Source organism: Tachypleus tridentatus, chromosome 4 (genome assembly GCF_004210375.1).
Source record: "Tachypleus tridentatus isolate NWPU-2018 chromosome 4, ASM421037v1, whole genome shotgun sequence".
NCBI lineage: Eukaryota > Metazoa > Arthropoda > Merostomata > Xiphosura > Limulidae > Tachypleus > Tachypleus tridentatus.
In genome coordinates, this window is record NC_134828.1 from 105063425 (window position 1) to 105083230 (window position 19806).

A 19806-nucleotide genomic window follows, 5' to 3' on the forward strand; every position below is an offset into this window, starting at 1 on the left:
TACCTACTTCTGACTTGTACAACAAAAACACGTAAATATCATCTGGGATAGCTTTCATACCTAAACATCCTAAAGTGTGTGTGTTTTCTTATTGCAAAGCCACATCAGGCCATCTGCTGAGCCCACCAAGGGGAATCGAACTCCTGATTGTAGTATTGTAAATCCGTAGACTTACCGCCGTACTAGCGGGTGGAAACATCCTAGAGATCCACGATAAATTAGTAACAGCCCAAAATATATGCAGTTATTAAGATTGTATAGCGCAATACGCATATCAGTCAATTGATGGCGAGATGTAAGAAGTTAATCTAAGAGTTTTCAATCATTAAGTTATGTATTTACATTTAGTATTTACCACTAATGAATTCTGTGATGTGGAAAGTTTTCTTTCATCGATTTCTTGATAGTTCAACAAAAAATACAAATACCAAGCTCTAGAAAGTCGTTTTGTTGAATCTGTCAACACAGATTTCTGTTTGTGTATGAATAAACATTACATTATAGATTTCACTCTGTTGACGGCGTTTTTACAAACACCCGTAACTTAAGATGTAATGCTGACCATCAGCTGTTTGAAGAACAAAATACAGTCACTTAAGATGTAATGTTAACCTAATGGTATTAGTAGAACAAATCAGAATCATTTCAGATATTACGTTTACTTGAACCTATAAAAATATATTTTTCATCTAGTACTGTCAGTGTTGATTGTACCTTGTAATTCTCGTCCAATCTAACCAATAAAGTTTGTGGTATGTTTCTTGTTCTCCGTTTTATTAAACATCAAAGATTGAAATTTGTCAAGCAGATTGTTGAAAGTGGATTAACTTGTATATTTATGTAATTTACACCGTAACTGAATATATTTTACTTATGTATGTAGTAAACTAGTCCTTAAGTGATATAATGATATACATTGTTACTTCGTTTTCAGCATTATTCTAATAATCAGATTTTTGAAACACCTACCTACTACTACTATCACAGTAAAACGTTATATTATCTACACATTAAAATTATATAGATATGATGAAAAATCATGCTTACAGTTACAGAATAACTTATTACACATTGAATTTCTAAAACAATTATCATAAACTCTTGCATTTCAAAGTTTCCAACATCAGTTTATGGTTTAATAAACAATACCATAATAAACAGAAACAGTGTTTAAACAAAAAAATCACTGGTGATCAAAAAGGAATTCAGAAGCGTCATGAGAAATGATGTCCACATAATGAGAGGAAGGCCGAATACTGTCCACAAGAGGATGAGAAGTTGATAAATCCTAAGTAGTATAATGTGGTTTTAAATTTACCTCAGTTTAGACAATAACACAAATGCAGCAGGTCTAACTATGTATTGGCTTACAAGAGTATACCGTACATTAGATATTAGTATTTACTCATTAATGTTTAAATTTTAGTAACATTTCTTAAAACGTAGAAAGTAAATGAGAAATACTTTGAAAAACGTTGATTTCGATACGTACCCGTGCTACGAAATTCTTCACTCGCGCATACATACTAATTTTCCTAAGCCTTGTTTAGAATTGAGGGTGGGGTGTGTAGGGCATTGACTTAAAAAATCAGATTAGAGTATTAGTATTCTCAAAATCCTTGTATTTAATTTACCAGGGTCTCTAAATAAAGTGTATGTGGGTTGAAAAAATCCCATACCTATTCAGAGCTACGGTTTATTAATTACACACTAACAGTTTCAGCAGAATTCTTTCTCACGTTTTCAAATCACTTATAAACATCTGTTAGGATTACATTGAGGGGAAAATTCTCTTTCTATTGGTTATAAACTTATGTTACTTAGAAGTAGGTGGTAATAGTTAAGACCAAATGATTGGTTTAAAAGGCAGAGTTACTGTAGTAATTTGCTAAATATATTGTTATCTCAGCAAATCGTAGAGGAGGGCGGTTCTTATTTTATATTTAGCTGTCTGTATCTCAATTTCGAGGTTCTAATTCGTTAGATGCTTGTATTGCGCGCGTAATCAAATAGAAACTGAGCAATGAGACAATTGGACGTGTTATGTGACACATAATAACCAATACTTAACATTTTTCCTTTACAGTTTTTCTTAAATAAGTAAGTTAAAACATATATAATTATAAAATTGAAATTAAACTACGATTTCATGCTAATCTCATTGACGAAAGTGATTAAAAATGTTATTTAATAAACTTTTGAAAATAACGATCCAAAGGTCGCCGTCAAGCAGAGCAGACGTGCAAGTCAAGAGCTGCGAGACAAGTGCATTGAAGACTAAATTATCCTGTGAAGTGCATAAAAGTTTTACTAAAAAAGGTTACCCCTTAGTCCTTATCAGGACTAGTAAAACAGTATGAAGAGAAAGAAGATAGTGACAAGATCCAACGGAAAAGCCCTTTCCAACGACGAGATCATGGATATGCTGAATAGAGCTATTGAAGGACCAGCCTCTGAATCACTGAGTAGTTCGACTGAGAGTTCCGAAGGTGAAAACTCAGGAGGTGAAGAATCACGAAGACCAGAATCCCATGAATCAAACGAGACATCCAACAAGAGGAGGCTGAAGAAGAAGAAGAAAAAGGACATGGTAAGTATAGTTTCTGACTATGCTACTAACCCTAACCTTAACGACGCTAACAATAGTTCTAAAAATCAAAGTATTAATAACATAACCCATGTTAACGAAGACAAAGCCACTTGCTCTAACAATAATTACTTGAATACAAACAACACCACCATCGCCACTAATTCTGAGAACACCATCACTGTCACACAAACACACAATTCTCCTAACTACAGAATCCCAACTCTGTTCATCGAAGGAGTAAACAACACAACACGCATTCCACAGATTGTCAAACAACTGAGGGCCTATTACCCGGGCATTCAGTTTAAAGACATCAAACGTCTTCCTAACGGAAGAGTCATGCTTAAATGTTCCGAACCTCAAGAGTTTGCGCATATTTTGGCCCACTGGCCCAAGGATGCCTTCGGTGTTCAAGCCACTATCACAACACCAAAAACAAACACACCAAAACTAACAGTCATAATCAGAGGTGTCGATTTCGACATTGAAGATCATGAAATCACTGAAGAATTAACAACTCAAGGCTTTGACATTGCATCATCGAACAGAATCATCTCATTCAGAACGAAACAAAAACGCCACTGATCAAGGTAACCGTCAACAAAAGACGATCAAGAAAAATTATTAAAAACGGTTGCTTTTATTTTTTCAAAGACACACGACCGAACCGGAAAAGACACATCAAAACCAATAATCCAATGCTACAAATGTCAACGGTTCGGACACACAAAAAACTAATTGTATGGCCAAGGATAGATGTGTCAGATGTGGCGGATCTCACGAGGTCGCTCAGTGTCCTAACGAGCGTAACCAAGTTAGATGCGCCAACTGTCAGGGCCCCCACGCAGCCAGTTACAAAGGCTGCCCCAAATACACCCAAATACGTAACAGATTCCTTTTCAAAACCACGAACATCAATAATCAAACCCACGGCTACCAAAACAACACCAAACAACCTTTACTACCAACTCCAACCGACTCGCAAATCAAACACGCTCAACCTCAACCAACACGTACTTACGCGGACGTAACACGCCCAAAAAACAACACAAGCATTTAACCCAACAGATTTCACCACAAACTTGCTAGCAATGCTGATAGAATTGAGTGATCTCCCTCATTCGAATCGAGGCACGAGTCACTCAAGGCTGTTTGCAGCCTTGCAAGTCACTATTTTAACCTCCCTCACCTGAAACCACACCATCTTTCACTCAAAATTCACGCGAGGGAAATAAAACAACACAATGATACAACACATTAAAATCTTACACATCAACTGCCAAGGAAATCTTAAAGACAAAAGGATAGAAATATACAACATAAACAAACATATAAACGCCAACATAATCATCATTTCAGAAACACTTTGCACAGAGAAACAAAACACCACAATCCCCGGATTCATCTCACACAACATACCTCACTCAGAAAACAACAGAGGTATAATAACTTACTTTAGTATAAAAATATCGCATCTAATCTCGATAGAAGATTCATTTAAATCTGACATTAATGAGACCATTTTTTGTAATATACACTTTAACAACCGGCTAACTATTCCGATTCTAGCCATATATTGCTCACCAACTAAAAAATATCGACATTAACTTCCTTCAAAAATGTGTTAATCGTAAACCCAAACCAATTATTATTGGAGACTTTAATTCACCGCACACAGAATTAAGGGTAACAGAGACACACGCAGAGGATGCTGCATAAAAATTTTATTTCTAGCAATAAAATGCACTTAATTAATGACAATACACCTACACACTTCTCAGCCGCCAACGGCTCATATGATGTACCTCGATTTCATCATCGCTCTCAAGGACATGGTTAATAGAATATCTAACTTTAAAGTGCATGATGAAATCACCAGTGACCACTTCCCCGTATCATGTATGATTCACCCGCGCCACCCGGCTGTGGCGTACGTGACTCCTTCCGCATACACCTACACTGAAACAGACTGGCTCACTTTTAATGCCTCTCTGGACTCATACCTACCCCACCCAATCGAACATGTAAACAACAAAACAGAACTAGACAAATATGTTGATCAAATTACAGAAGCCATAAAGAAAGCCACAAAAAACACAATTCCTAAATCAAAAGAAAACAATCACTTATTCAATGGACTCTAACACCAGAAATTCACGCACTAATAATCAAACGCAGACAATTACGACGAATACACTACATCACACGTGATCCACACATTAAAACAGAAATCAATAGAACAAATACAAAATTAAACAAGAAATTAAAAAAGTCAGAGAAAACAATTGGCATAACTTCTGCAAAACTTAGAAAAACCAAGAAAAATCCAAAAGAATTCTGGAAAAATTCAAGAGTATTGCGTCAGACAAAACACAAATCACATGTTACAACACATCACACACAACAATAAAATCGCAAGGACGGACGAAGAGAAAGCTGACTTATTAGCTGACTATTACAAATCCGCTTTTAGCGATTTAAACTCAGTAGATTTCGACACACAACACCAACACCATGTCAACAACTACATAAATGCAAACCAAGCTTCATTCTCACCAGGATTTCCCGGAGAGACACTAGAAGCATACTCAAATTCAATCAATAGAAAAATAACCATAACCGAACTAAAGATTAATATCAAAAACTTGAAGAACACTTCCCCCGGACATGACCAAATACCAAATATTATTCTCAAAAAAAGTTCCACTCTCCTACTACAACACCTCACAAACATCATGAACATTTCATTAGCGACAGGGTATTACCCTGACACATGGAAAAAAGCCATCATAACAACGATCCCCAAGAAACAAACTAACAGAACAAATCCAGATAATTTCCGCCCCATCAGTCTGTTAAGCTGCCTTGGCAAATGCTGCCTTGTCAAATGGATTTCAAATTTTTTAACCAATAGAACAGCACAAGTAAAAGTCAATAAAACCATATCCAAATTGTTTAATATAACGGCAGGAGTGCCCCAAGGATCAGTCCTCTCTCCACTTCTTTACATAATTTTCGTCAGTGACATACCTTTTCCAAATCTAACATACACACACAATTCACAATACGCAGATGACATCGCAATCTGGAGCACCTCCAGAAACCAGTAATGGCCATGTCTCGCGTACAAGAATCACTAAACAACGTCTCAACATGGAGCAACAAGTGGAGGGTCGTGTTAAATCCGACAAAAACACAAGCAATCACCTTCTATAGAAAACTAAAGAAGCAAAGAAAAATCTAGAAAAATAAATCTATCACTTGGAAACACAACCATCAACATGAGCAAAAACATCACATTCCTTGGCGTCACTTTCGACACAAAACTAACATGGAAAAAACACATAAACAATATACACTCATCAATCAGAAAAAGGATTTCATATCTAAAGACTATAACTGGTAAACAATCAAAATGTGCACCGAACACCATTATACAAATATACAAGGCTTACATCCGTCCACTAATAGAGTACGGATGTCAAGTAACATACAACATGTCAAACAACACACTCCAAAAAAATCCAAGTGCAACAAAACAAAATATTAAAATCCGCATTCAGTTTACCATCTTTACACCAACAAATTATCTACACCAAATTAGTAATTTACCAACTATAAGAGATAGAATAACAGAACTTTCTATGAAATATTATCGAAAAGCAGAAAACAGAAACAAACTAACGGCATCACTACACAAATTATCAAGTGCACCAACAAAATACATATCACCATACAACATATTTCAAGAATCACAAACCACTCAACAAAGAGTCTAAATACATAAAAACTATGTTATTAACATGAATTCCTTTTTTTTTTTTCAGGTACAGGGCACACGACAGGCAAAACTTTCGGCGCCTGTCGTGTGAAAGTGGGTTTTCTCGGGTACTCCTGTTTCCCCACATCAAAATCTTCAGGCATTGATTTCTAGATCCCAGCCCAGGCAACCTTTTGCCAGACCCAGAATCGGGCCGTTTGATTTGATCTGAACTTGAATGAATTACATTCATGTTCACATCTACCCAACTTTTCTTTCGAGACAGGTCCCGACCTTTCCTTCTTTCCACTGCTACCTTTGCCTCCACCCAAAAGACCATTTAGTGAGACATTCCCCACCCAAAAAGTCAAGAATAATAACGATAATTAATTTATTAAAATAATAATTAAAATAAAAAAAAAACCACCACTTAATCCTAATAACAATTCACGAAAGGGGACGAAGAGGAACTACAAAGTTCCTGAACACCCCAGTTGGAGAGAGAACTCTTCGGATTTCTCTCTCTCTAAACTGAACCCCTGCCACGTTAGTTTAGTTTAGTTTAACGATCCAAACGTCTCAGCACGTGCAATTTAACCAAGATGGACGAATGTGTGTTTTCTTATGGCCCGGCATGGCCTAGCGCGTAAGGCGTGCGACTCGTAATCCGAGGGTCGCGGGTTCGCGTCCGCGTCGCGCTAAACATGCTCGCCCTCCCAGCCGTGGGCGCGTTATAATGTGACAGTCAATCCCACTATTTGTTGGTAAAAGAGTAGCCCTAGAGTTGGCAGTGGGTGGTGATGACTAGCTGCCTTCCCTCTAGTCTTACACTGCTAAATTAGGGACGGCTAGCACAGATAGCCCTCGAGTAGCTTTGTGCGAAATTCCAAAACAAACAAAAGCTACTTTTGTAACAATATTCTTCAAATATACTATCACTAGTAAATTCACCTCTGTCATACACATATGTATGAAAGTTTGGATGTATACAGCAAAACAAATTGTCATTCTAAGGTAATTCTCAAAACAGTTTATCATTTATTTAGTATATAATGCAGGCATACAACAAGTCACCTAATTAATGTTAGTTTATGTTGTGATAAAGTGATTCGAAACATCAAAGTTTTATTAAAAACATTAATAGATCAACCAAGTTAAGAAATTAAATCATTTGTTATAATTTTTTCTTCAAAAATTAAAATGTATTAAAAGAAATTTCCAGATACATTTCTGAAATTGTGGAATTGCTGATAAAACTACAGTTAAAGAGTAACGTTATCACATGTATGGCTGATATTTTTCGTTAACAATATCGAACATGAATTTCATTAACTTTCCACTAAGAATTCACTATTTAATTTTTGAGTAAGAAAATAGTATCAGCATTTATAAGTAACTCTTTCTATTTTTAATAAAAAAGACAACAAAACAAATTAGGGTTAATGTGTAAACTTAAACAAATAAAGTGTGTGTGTAAAATTAAAGTGTATCCTAAAGAACACAGTTACTAGAGAACATTTTCCAAACATTAATTCTTGTCAGAAGATGGGGTTTGAAACATGAAGCAACATAAAACACGTGAATAACATTAAATGTTAAAAATTTGTTGATAACTGAGTTTTTTAAAAGTCAGTAACCAAGTTAAGATATCAGTGTACATAAAAAACTATTATAAAAGATATAGATTCTTAATATATATTTTTTAAACACGTGGATGATAAATCCTGTCAAACTAATGCTCTAAACTGAGTAAAAAATTTCCATATGAGCTGACATAAACAATTCAATGGATAAGCATGTTAGATAGAGTTATGCATTTTTTATTTTGTTTTAAGTTATAAGACTGCCATGGATGGTTGGTAATGTTCTAAATTACCTCTAATAAAAATATATAAACCTATTTATTTATTTGTCAAGTATATTAATTATTAATTATGTCTGAAATATCATTTTTAGAAATGACATCATAATCAAATCCTTAATTAATTTCCGAAGTCAAATCGGACAGTTTCTGTGAGATAGTGTTGATGTCATGATCAGAGCAACTATCGCATGGAATAGTGTAAATATTACAACAGTTTACAATACTTTCCAGGGTAATCATCGCCAGTTTGATAGATATTACAATGTCCCTATAACCAGTCTCCAACTTTCAAGTAAAATTCTATAATACTCTCGGGAATTACAAATAAAAGTTGTATCAAGCTAATACCACATCACTTCACCTATTCTTAACTGTTATATCATCTACCATGTTCCTAATTACTTTTTAGTTGTTTTCAGATCTGAAAATATTTTATACTTTATTGTTTAGCTTTCATTCAGTTTCATGTTTCACTTCTTTAATATCAAATAACATTACATATAGAAATAGTTTTATTATGTAGAGCATTGCTTGAGACTATCCTTGACGTTGAAGTGAGGTTTCAGACGGTACTTCTTCAGATAAGTCAGTTGTAATTAAGAGCTCCTCGTCTGTTTATGTAAGGAAGAATTAGTAAACTATAATTCTGTTGAGAAGCTCCTTCTGTTTAAAATGTGGCTACTTCACTGATGTAACTTATCTTACCAGATGTGATCACTGACACAGAGAATTTACAGATCTTAATCATATGTACAACCTCACTTAAACCAACACAGTTTTACTGTTGTTGACTACAAACAAAATAACCTTCCATTACATATCACCTATTAAACATACCAATGACTCATATATTACTTGACAAGTTATATTACAGAACATGATAGTGATATCAGCCACCTCTCACGAGAAACCTCTTTTATATAAATCAAACACTAACTTAAAAACATGATAAGTCAAATTTAAACCAACATGGAACCATCATCTGATACTCAGATTGGTATGTACAGTTGTTAGAAAAACAGATGCAACACTCATCGTTACACTGAACACAGAACATCTAGTCCTTAGTCAACTTACTGTTATTAGCTGTCCACCTGTACATTTTTTAATTTATTGTATATTTGTGAAAAACATAGCCCCAACACCAGCCACGTGCTCAATGAATGCAAATGTGAAGACTTGTATAGCATTTCAGTTGAGAATTTAAAAATAATTTTTTTACAACATTATACCTCAAACACCAAAAAATTAACATAAAAAAGGATGTTGTAAGTGAGATTGTATAAATCAGTTTAGTATTAACAAATGGTTTAGACTTTTATAAATTAAAAAAACATATATATTTGTTTCTTCATTTTTTATATTTTTAAAAAATTGTTAAATTAATTTTTAAACTCCTCATATTAACTATGTTTTTACGTATTTCTTGTTATAATATTTTTATTTCCTTAGCTGTATTCAACACCTTGTTAATACTTTCTTTGTTATATTGTTATTATTAATACTCATGTTTCTATCTTGTAAAATATTATTTTCTCAACTGTTGTATTCGATTCAAAATTTCCTGTCATTAACCAAAAAGCTTGTTTCTGGCTTGAAAAAGAATATTTGTTTAAAACATTACAAGAAAATAAAACCAAATTTAAAGTAATTAAACACAAAGTTTAATTTATTTTATTAACCTTCACACTGTTCTGTTATTTTATATAAACACACACACACTTACTCATTACACACATATTAAACACATATTCACACTGTTCTGTTATTTTATATAAACACACACACACTTACTCATCACAAACATATTTCACACATTTTCACACTGTTCTGTTATTTTATATAAACACACACACACTTACTCATTACAAACATAGTACACACATTTGCATTCATCTGTTTTGTTTTTTTGAATTCATAAACAGTCTGTATCAATATTTCTTTTGATAAATTAATATCTCTACAGGGCTATACTTGATAATGTAAGTTTAAGTCACATCTGTTCTTGTTGAAGTATACTAGACCTGACTATCGTTAGTTACTGTTGTCTCTATTTCTTTAATGTAGAAACTTTATATTAATGTAAGTCTCATGTTTACATGATTTACTAAACAAGTTTCTGGCTATATGACTTACAGAAACAAAAAATGAACCTAGACCATCAACTAGCATGCTGCATTAAACCAGAGTTTTACGAACTTATACAACAAAACATAAACCAAATCAACACTTGGAATGGCAGAGACAAAAAGATCTACCACAACAAAAAACTTGAGAAACTAAGATGCAAACAACAGAAAAGACAACATGACAAACTATTGATTAACCTCATAATTGACAGATCTGAACGACAATTAAACACAGATGAGATACATCAACTTAAAAAGGACCCAAATTCTCAATACCACCTAGGTGCATTCCAAGTTTAGAAATTAAAGCATATTTAGAAGACTTAACCAGGAGACTTGTGATACTTTCCACAGAAAACAAAATCAACAGAAAATAACCAACAGAAAGAAGACAATTTTGACAATACTATTGACATCCAACAGCCAAACTTCTTGGGAAAAATTAAAAATTAATATTTTCCAGAAACACCTAAACACAACATCTTAAACGATTTTTTCAAAGAATTTTCTCACAAAACCATCAACATAATTTCACAAAACAGAAAAGTAAAAAACAACCTCACAAAAAGAGACATTAATTCCATTAAAACCTATAACAAGACAAAAACATTAAAATTCTAAAAGCAGATAAAGGAAATACTATAGTCATAATAAACACAAATGAATACATCCAAAAAACGAAGAACATCCCATCAGACATAAACAAATTGAAACCAATACACACAAATCCAACAGAGACACATGAAACGAAACGAAACAAAATACTACTATAAACGAAAAAAGCTAACACAATTTCAAAAACACCACACCACAAATACATGGCATTCCCAAACCTCATAAACCAGATTGTCCACTATGACCAATAATGTTCACATATGAATCGTTTAATTACAGTCTTGGTGAATACATAGCATGGGCATTCTCCAAATATGTAACATCAGCCAGCTTACTCATCAAAGACTTAATTTCAAATCTAGCCTCAATCTTTTTAATCATAAAGCCTTAATGGCCAGTCTTGATGTAATATCCATCTTTACAGAAGTCCCAACTGCTGAAGCCTGCAAGATAGCGTTAGAACTCTATATCCGAGGCCCTAACCCATCAATAGACATTCCAGCAACCAATTAGCAACCCTCATAGATTTCACCACAATGAAGACAAACTTCATGTTCAACAACCACAACTATATACAAACAAATGGCCTTAGCATGGGTAATCCAGTATCACCAGTTCTAGCCAATATTTTTATGACACGAGTTGAAACAATCAATTAACACAACATTACATCCACCACTATATTGATACAGATATGCAGACGACATTATTGCGGGATTCACATCTACAGAACACATGCTTAATTTTTTCAATCACATTAATTCTATACATCAAAACATCAACTTCACATGTGAACAGTAAGAAAGAAATCAAATATCATTGATGATAACATGAGTTACTTTGTTCCTTTTGGTAAAGGTTTGGATTTTATGTTTTATGTAGAAGTCTGCGAGAAAATTTTAAAAAATGCATATTTTCTACTTTTGTTTATTTTAGATATGAGAACACTTTTCTATGGGGAATATAACTTGTATACAGTTGAGAATATGAAAGGAGATGATGTTTCTACCTATAACTGCTTTTAAAATAAAATTACTTCACCTATCTAATGTTATCAGTGTTAATAGCTTTCATTAAGTTGAAATTAAAACTCCACTAACTACAACTAATGCCTCTGTAGTCCCTCATTAATTATAATTAACAAAGTGTTTGTTTCCTTTCCCAATGTGCAAAACTAAATATATTGGCACTTTTTTAAGTAAAATTAATTGAATGACACTGATGAAAAGAAAAGTACACTTCTGTTTAGTGTGTGATTATCAAAACGTACGAGTGAAGATGTACATGTTTTATATTATATCATGATACACAAATATAGTTTTTAAAAACTGTACTGTCCTCCAACTAATAATGTAAGGAAGGTGCTCAGTCACCATGTTTACTGGTTAACTGTTTATGTTGGACAAGTATCTGAGTTTGGAATGTTTCCTTATTAATCGGCCTGTAACATCACTCAATACCACATCAACAACAACACCCTGTAGTTGTTAAATTAATTAACTTTATCTTCCCCCCCCAGATCTAAATAAATCTCTGCATCAACACATTTAACAAAAGTGAAAACCTTTGTTCTATTGTTCGACAGTTAATTCAGGAAAAACGTGTTTCACCACTTCTGGATTTTAGATAAATCCCATTATTTAAATAACATAATGATCTCTAGACAGTTTTAATGAACAGCTTCAGTTCATTTAGAAAACGATTTAGAAACAAATGGGGAAAAAAATAAAACCAAGAGTACTAAAAACACAAACCTGTCAACACAGTAACCACTTCACAGTTTTATTTATCACTTTTGTACTATCTCATAAAGTTTTAATTATAATATCTTAGCTATTAAGTTGTGTTAGAAAATGGAAAGCCAAAAGCACAAACTTCCTATGCCCACCTATATGAAACCAAATATTGCTGCTTCTTTTAAGCAATTAAAGACATGACCTTAGTTTAAAAACATTTCAGAAACCAAGATACTATTAGTGAATAGAGTAGAAATACCCATTGTGTAGCTTTGTGCTTAACTCAGAAGCATTTGTTGTATTTTTAAGTAGCACAAAATAAGGACTATCTGCCACAGGATTCTACCAAGGCCTTAATATACCAGTTAAATGTCTCCTTTATTAATTCTATAGCTATCCCAATGCACCACTTCTTTAATTGATTTTTCTTTTAAATTTTTATCTTAATTTGCTTCAACTCTTTTCAAAAACAAAAAGATTTACTTTAGTTTCTCATACTCAATTTTTTTTTCTTGCTGTGATTTTATTTAAATTTGTTCTGTCTTCAAATTATGCAGTATTCTTTGTTTCTATTTTTAAAACTTAGTTCATTTCAACTGTTTTAAGTTCCACGTTTATGTTGAAAATAGATTATTTGGCAGGAAATATCCATATGTTGTTGTTCATATGATGCTTTTCTATAGGCTTCAGGAAGCAGAATAATTAGGCTTAAAAAAGAGAGGGCAAAATCTGGCCATTTTTATGTCAAATCTAACATATTATATCCCAGTACACACCTCCAGTATTCCTTTACCATGTGTGCAAAGTTTTAGATCTGTCTCTCTCTCTCACACACACACACACACAAATAGGCTCTTTCATTATTATTGACAAAAAAATCTTTACAATAAAAGAACTTTCTAACAGTATAGCAATATTTATTATTTTAGATATATTTATACTTATTCATCACTAAAACTACTTAAGAGTCTCTGACATGAGTATATTGTTTCAGTTTAAGTATTATAAATAATTGACTTTAATGGTACGTGTCAGATATGATGATATCTCTATTTAAAAAGAGATAAAACTTCTACACTTGTGGTTCGAGAGCTGTTTGAAAAGTTTAATGTAGAACAAGTGTACTGAGATTGGTGGAGAGGAACACTTGAAAATGTAGAATAACAAGTTAAGAAAAATCAGGTTTAATAGAAATAGCAAAGGCGTTAAACTGTAACTGAAAATGACCACTGGTAGGAAATATTGAATAATACCTTAAGATGATCAATAACATTTTAAACAAATACATGAATTGGGAAACACATTATGCATATATAACAGTAGATAGAGAAACAACGATTTATAAACAAAGAAGTGTTTTACAGATGGTAGAAAGTACTGAACATAGGTCTACTGTTTCTTAAGAAAACAGACCAATGCTTTCTGGAAACGTGTAATATATTCCACCACCAATAAAATTCTTTTTGTGCTAATAATTAGTTGTTTGCCTGTCTATTATTTTAACCAAACTTTATAAAATTGTGAAATTTCTTGTTTCAAAGTGTTGTAAATACTGGAAATATATATTTTAATCTTTGGAGAAAGATTACCTGTAGAGTTGAGAAAGGGTTAGTGATTGAATAACTGTGTGTTTTGTATAGTAAAGCCACATCAGGTTATCTGTTGTGTGCACCAAATGGAACTGAACCCCTGATTTTAGCATTACAACCAGAGGAACAGAGTGAATCATAGATACTTTATTTTACCTTTTAGTTTGTAGATATTATAAATCAATCTAGTGATGAACTGACAATGTCATAAACAGTTTTATTTTTTATTATACAAACTAACAAAAAGTTTAAAATATGATGATAATTACATATATATTATGATTAAAACGTAAGTGGGCTGAATGTAAATATATCAGCACCTTAAATTAATTTATAAATATAAAACTCCTTCTCTGATAACTTAAACCTATAAATATATAATCATGTAATTTTCATACTTGTGTCCAGGAATATATTTCTGATGTTTAATATTAAGTATGAAAATTTTTTATTCATGCACTTTTATGATAACTATAAATATTTAGTTATGGTATGTTAACAAAAAAAGCACATAAAAATGTTTATTCTGTTGTTTTTTCAAATAATATGAAAAACTATGAAGAAGCTTATGAAAAAAATTGAAAATATTTACACGTAGGGGTAAACGTGTCTTTACTGTATCAAATGTACCTACATAGGTGAAACAATTACGAGTGTTAACTTTTACCTCTTACAGTAAAGTTACTCAAGATTTAATAATTTCTCTGCACATAAATAATAAAAACACTGTAAATCTCCATTATTCATAAGTATGTGTAACATGGTACTAATAACAATATGGTAAGTGTGTGTGTACCACTTACATATTGGTTTTATTTTTGTATGACTTCTATTTGTATACCTTATGTGCTTTACTATGAAATGTTAGATATTTCCCAAACATATATATATCAATATTGCATTGTCGTTAACAGTCCATGTTGCTATCTTATTGTCATAATGGAATAGAACAGAAATGTGTTCTGTATATCCCATCTGTCAGTTAAAATCCAAAAAGTGATGTCAATCTAGTCAGCAGCCTGAATAATAAAAAAAGATGATACACAAATGTGGTTGGGTGTACATTTCTATGTTGTTGTTGTTTTTTGGAAGGTTGAAGGTTGGAAGAATAATTAGTAGAAATATTAGGGGTGGATTCTATTTATTTGCTTTCTACTTTAAGGTATGTAGTGGTAACTGTATTCCCACAAAAGATTATAATATTATAACACCCCTTGGCTGAAAGAACAAGCATTTTTGGTTGCACAAGGATTCAAACCCACTACTCTCAGACTGCAAATTGAACTTGCAATATGTAACACCGTAACACATGGATTTGAGACTAAAAGACATAGATTTCACAAAAATATCAGGATAAATCACAATGCATATCTGTTTGACATCAATTTTCCTTTTATTCATTTTTTTAACAAGTATAATAAAAAAATGTTCATTGTGGTAAATAAAATAATAATTTGATCTAAGAAGATGTTTTGTTTCTTCCTAATTCATAATAATATTCTAACATGGTAGAGGAAATGGATATTTTTTTGAAAATCTATGAAGCTGAATTATAGGAATTTATGGCACTCAATATACTACTGCTCTTGGAAAAATCTAACAAATATAATCTGTTAAATTTTCTTGTCCTAGAATAATGCCAGTCTTCGTAACTTGCATATTTCAACATGTATACTGGGATATTTGGTTTTTGAGCTATTAATGATTTTAACTGTATATTTGGTTATCACTGTAATGGGTTGTAGTGTTCACATTAATCTGTTACTTCTATTAACAGGTGCTGTGTGAAAAATGAAAAACATTTCAACAAAAGTGCTTATTCTACATCACATACATTTTGTTAAATTAGTCCTTGTCTACAGTACTGTGTGAAAGTGTTAGGACAAAAGAATATTTTATCATTCTTTCTATTTTATGAGCTAATTCTTCCATGCCATTACTGATTCAAAATTTCATCACCATGGTAATGACTCACTGATCACTTTTAACAATTAAATGAACCAGGGTGAGAACACTTATTTTTTTAGAATTCCCTATACTTGTACCATGGGCAAGTCATAATTGTTCTGTTTGAAGGAACATAGTGGTCAAATTTAGGGCCTGAAATAAGTGTCATGGTACTGCATGTCTTAACTATGTAGAAATAAGCTAGCTTATTTTAAAGCTATATGCTAAAAGGAATCAGTTTAATAGCAATCCACAAGTAAATCTTGATAAAAACAGTAATAACATATGCGATGTTATCTTGTCATTCTGCAGTCCAAAAAGAGGAGAGAATTGTCAGTAGAGCAGAGAGGTTGCATAAAACTTTCATGTGATTGTAGCTGGACTCTCCATTTAACTGCTGTAGACTTGAAATGTTTCCCAAACACTATCAAGTACACCCTAGATTATGAGAACAATACAGATAACTTTGAAAATACTAAAGGAAGAAACAGAACATCTAGGTTTAATGATACTGGTGTTAAGTACCTTTGTACCTTTGTTTATGCAACATTCTGAACAGAAGGAAGACTGTCACTGGTCTCAAGCTTGAGATAAATGACCATGTACCAAATAAAGTAAAATTGTCCACATCTACAGTATCAAGAAGAGTCAATGATAATGGAATATTTGATTGTGTTGGAGTTAAAAAAAACACTTTTACTTTGTTTTCCAAATATTGACAAGAAACTGGACTGCTCATAACTGAAAAGAAGTGATAAGGATGGATGAGTCAAAGTTTGAAATAGTTGGTTCAAAGTGTACGTTGTTGTCCAGCAGAAGAAAGGTGAAGGATATTTATTTCAATGCATAGCACTTGTGATAAAGCATGGTAGAGACAGTTTCATGGTTTGAGGATGTTTTTTAGCTGAGGTGACAGGAGATTTCTGCAAAATAGATGGAATATCAGACCAAATTATTGGTAATGAATTCTACTACCAAGAACATAATGACCAAAAACACTCAACCAACATATGTAGAAATTACTTACCTGAGAAACAAGCTGCTGGGATTATTCAAATGACACAACAGTTCCAACAGAATCCCTATTTCAACCCAATTAAACAGATCCAGGATTTGACAGATTATAAACTTGTCATATGAATAGGTACTTCCAATGCAACTTTGTGCATGTGTATTCGAGACATTGAGTATTTTTGTTTTGAATTTTGCACAAAGCAATGTAAGGCTTATGTGCACCGACACCGAATAAAATCCCAAAGGACACCATGATTACACATCACTCAACAATGCTTGAAAGACCTTTCATGGTTATTAAAGAAAAAGGGGGACACAGAAAATATTCATTGTTTGCTGAACTCAAGCATAGTTACTTAATTTCTGTTGCACTAAATGTGAAGAATAATAAAATATTGATGTTCTATCTGTGATTTACCTTCAACTGTTCTTTGAAAGTAATCTCAAATTTGATTTTTGACTTTGTCATAACATTTTGTACTACGGTACTGTAAATTGGAATGGATGGATCTAAATGTATATAAACGTTTTTTGCAGAGTAAAAAGGTGATATATGGAATTATGATATTACAAAATAAATAAATATAAAACTATGAGGTGGTGCCATAATAAGTTGAAGTTTTCACATCATGCAAGAAATAGCCAAGAATGACAATGAATCCTTACACTTAATGGTACTGCTTTTTTGATGTAGGTTATTAAGATAACAGATTCAAAGCAAACCAAAACAGCCTTGTAAAATAACAGTAATTTATACCATACTTTTAAGAGTTCAGAGGCAGTGTATCTTTTATCTACATCCACCTTCAGACACCTGTCCAGGAAGTCTTGAAAACCTGTAGACAGGTTATCTTTATTCTAAGTGTTTGGTTTCCCATTTATTAATATTAAATCAAGTACCTGAAAAAGGAGTGTGACTTGATGACTGAATCAATAACCTAACTTACCAACATAATAATTCTGATAATAAAAAATATACATGTATGTATATAATGAAAACAATTATACATGTTAAACATTTTAACCAATACTGTTAATGACACTAACATTACAGAGATAGAATACACCTTACTTACAAAATACAAAAATACTATCTGTTTCATGCACTATCACTGAATCCCTGTCACTTGACAACCATGACATTGGAATGTACAAGTCTTTGAATAATATTCCATAATACTGTCTAAATATCTCCAAAAATATAACTTTACAGTAGCTGAACACCATGAGTGAATTACATAACATGTTACTATTTATATATAGGGGTTTAACAAAAGTTGCTAGAAACCTGATATATTTATGTGTTTCTTTCTTTGTTCAAGAACAAATAGTTTTTAATGAAGTATTTTTCTGAAGCTGCTGGTCTTAACAAAAACATCAAGTCAAACCAAATAAACAATTTGTTTTATAATTACCAATTACCTAAACCCAACACTTAAAAATACAGTCTGAAAATGAAATTATTTCCTTTTTTGCAGTCGATTTGCCACAGATTTCCTTTTCTTTATTCACATGGATCATATGTTTGTAAACTTTTAGGTATTAAATCAGAAAATAATTTATGATAATTTCTTGCAACAAAGTGGGCTAGTAGATAATTTGAAATAGACTGTACTATTGTTAATACGTATACATAAAACCTGTCTTTTATGTCAAGTTATAATCTTATTCATTAGGTTTGTTTGTTTTTTGAATTTCGCACAAAGCTACTCAAGGGCTATCTGTGCTAGCCGTCTTTAATTTTGCAGTGTAAGACTAGAGGGAAGGCAGCTAGTCATCACCACCCACCGCCAACGGTTGGGCTACTCTTTTACCAACGAATAGTGGGATTTACCGTCACATTATAACACCCCCCATGGCTGAAAGGGCGAGCATGTTTGGTGCGATGGGGATGCGAACCCGTGACCCTCGGATTACGAGTCGCATGCCTTAACACGCTTGGCCATGCTGGGCCGTTCTTTAAGAGCACAATAAGTAGCTGTGTTACTTAGTTGGACTTCTTTCATTACATTTTAAGTTTATAGAAAAATTCAAATTAATATTTAAAAAATATTCAGTGCTTTATACAGCCAGAAAAAGACTATTTTTCATTGGGTATTCTTTCTCAATTACAGTTTTCAAATTTGATATTGAGGTAAAATGAAGAAATAAACAACCATAGAATAAAATAAAAATATGAAATATGACACTAATTTGTAAAGATAAATAAAAGAAAAGCAGGGATACATTCTCTTAGAAATCATTGAAGATGCATTGAACATGAGAATTGGAAACATTTGTATTTACATGTACATATTTTATGCTTTTTATGTAAATAATCAAGTAAACCACTGATATTATGTGATGTTTGAACATCTTCATAACGTACATATATTGTCAAGTAATCTACACCAAGAGGAAAGTGTTACAAACAACCTAAAATTCTTAGAAATGCTCGTGTTCACAAAAGACATCATATGTCTAAAAACTATCCTCGTTTTATGGTCCAATCTTCCCCACATTAAATGTTATCACTTTTAATATTTACAAAGTGTGGGCTTTGTAGGTTGACACCAACAACCT

The 19806-nt window shown here is 32.5% G+C and overlaps 2 long non-coding RNA genes across 6 annotated transcripts in view; both read left to right on the top strand.

The window, feature by feature from the left end:
• The window catches only part of LOC143249829 (uncharacterized), an 87320-nt gene that overhangs the window by 31176 nt on the left and 36338 nt on the right, over positions 1–19806 (top strand). The gene's annotated exons all lie outside the window — the stretch shown is intronic.
• Positions 996–13651, top strand: LOC143249826 (uncharacterized). The gene is made up of 2 exons (XR_013027981.1): positions 996–2590; positions 11895–13651. It is a non-coding gene; the product is annotated as an uncharacterized LOC143249826 (long non-coding RNA).